Source organism: Halyomorpha halys, unplaced genomic scaffold, assembly GCF_000696795.3.
Source record: "Halyomorpha halys isolate HHAL.00 unplaced genomic scaffold, Hhal_1.1 Scaffold622.1, whole genome shotgun sequence".
Taxonomy (NCBI): Eukaryota; Metazoa; Arthropoda; class Insecta; order Hemiptera; family Pentatomidae; genus Halyomorpha; species Halyomorpha halys.
In genome coordinates this window covers 91,678-93,842 of record NW_027106831.1, presented here as the reverse complement: position 1 = coordinate 93,842, position 2,165 = coordinate 91,678, and the positions used below count along the sequence as shown (strand labels likewise).

Genomic DNA, 2,165 nt, shown 5'->3' with positions numbered 1-2,165 from the left:
GAAAGAAAGAAAATCTTTTATAATAATATTTTACTTTCCTTCAAAAAGAAAAGAGTTATCTAACAAATTTAAAATTAAATTACACTTACTTTTTTTTAAGTACTAGTTAGATCCTTTTTTATTTATTAATTTTTTTATGCAATAATAAACATCCTTGTTTTTAACCATTAGCTACTTTTATGGCAAGAGTACAAAATTCTTCATGTATATGTTTATATACTCTTGGTAGGTGTTTCCTCCTCATAACCTTTTCTGTATTTGTGTTTCACAGAAAAATTTATTCTTTTCCGATAAATTTTCTTAAATAAAAGATTATTCACTTTATTTTGGTATATACACTCTATGGCAAAATAACCTAACACTTAATATTTCTAATTTTAAAGTTTGATTACGAGTAATGTGTTTATATCAGGGTAATTGGGTTAGGACAGACTAGGCCGGAACCATATATATTGTAATAATCCATTCAGGATCAAGAGAGTTGGAAAAAATCGCTCTTTTGTCTTGATACTGCTTTACCTGACTCGCCTCTTCTCAACTGTAAGTTGGTTTTTGAGCTAAAATTGATAATTTGTTCTATTTGGAGCATATTTCGAACCTCAGGGGTAGTTTAATGGTGATCTTTCAATACCAAGAACATGTAAATTGATCGCCAGATTTATTTGTGAACCTAAGCTGGCCCTCAGCTCTAGTTACTTTTCACCCAAAATAGCTGGAGTGCATTATGAATAGTGGATTTAGCTACTGCAAGTGTTGTTACAATATATCAGATGCTTTAGCCTTCTCTATGAGTTACATCTTCATTCAAATGAACCATTGTTCTTGACGAAAATAGATAAAGGACCTTTGTTAATGACAAGAAATGGGTGATTAAAAAATCTGCTAAAGCAGTCTCAAGACTAATGAGCAATTATTTTCTCCTCTTTTCATCCTGAAGAGATTATTTCAATGTATTTAGTCCCAGTCTACTTTGTACTAACTAAATTACCCACAAAAATGAACATAATATAAATAATCAGCCTTTAAAATCTGAAATATTATGTGTATGGTTATTTTTGCTGTAGGGTGTAATTACCCTTCTTTAATTGGTGGAGTGGGATATTTGATCATATTTTGAATCCACTCTTTATCAATTTCCATTCCTTCTGCTGATTCTATGCTCCTAAAAGATTATTCTTCATTGGTAATGTAGTAGCTTACTCAATAGACAATATTGTAAGTGAGTAAAGAATGCTGTGGGAGTAAGAGAGGGAAGACAAATGACATATAGTTGCTTTGGTAACAAAAGAAGGAAGGTATTCAAAAAAGGTGCAGGTAGCCAAATTGCCTTAAAGGTGAAGTCTGAGCTTTGGAGACAGTGTTAGGGTGTTATTTATTATGTTTTATATTTGTGAAAGAGGAAACAATGTCATCACTGGTAAATGTATGTTTTCATCCCCAATGTAACAAATAAAATTTAAAAAAAGGGGGGAATCAATTGTTAGTAATTTCAAGGTTACTCAAGCAGGGTTAATCACCTTACTTTGTATCCGAAGATTAAACAGCTATTGTTCCCAGAATAACGTGTGATAGCACTATCACAGTATTCTTATTTTGTATGTATATATATTGTCCTTATTGGATTCCAAATAAGATTTTTTTCTTACTAAAAATTTGGAGTCAGCAGATTTTTTAGTGTCCCATATAGAGCAGTTATTTAAAAGCTTCAAAGAAGCTTTTAAACAATCAGGGGCACCGAAAAAATGAGGGACATCTAGGGTCGCACTAGATTCAATATTTTTTGTCCACTAAACTCATCAGCCTGTATGAGCAGCTTGGCATGGCTTGGCTCCTCCACAGACAGCGGCTGCATCTTGAAGCAATGAGCCAAGTGGCGAGAATACTCCAGGACTTCACCTCGCCAGTTGAAACGTGTGTGTGTTTATATGTATTTATTATTTTTATTATTACTAATCCAGTAAGCAGAATGTAACTAAATTTTAACTTAGCCTTTTTCTCACAAACATTTAAAATGAACTCTATCAACATATAATAAAGGGCTTCTGGTCATAAAATATGTATCGGGCCACTGAAGCCATCTTATAAAAATGATCATTAATAATAATAATAATAATAAAGGCTTAATGAACCCGAAGGTTCGATGCCGATACCACCAAACGCTCTCT

The 2,165-nt window shown here is 32.5% G+C and overlaps 1 protein-coding gene across 1 annotated transcript in view; it reads left to right on the top strand.

Moving 5' to 3' along the window:
* Positions 1–2,165, top strand: part of LOC106684813 (T-complex protein 1 subunit gamma) — a 37,328-nt gene that overhangs the window by 25,083 nt on the left and 10,080 nt on the right. The gene's annotated exons all lie outside the window — the stretch shown is intronic.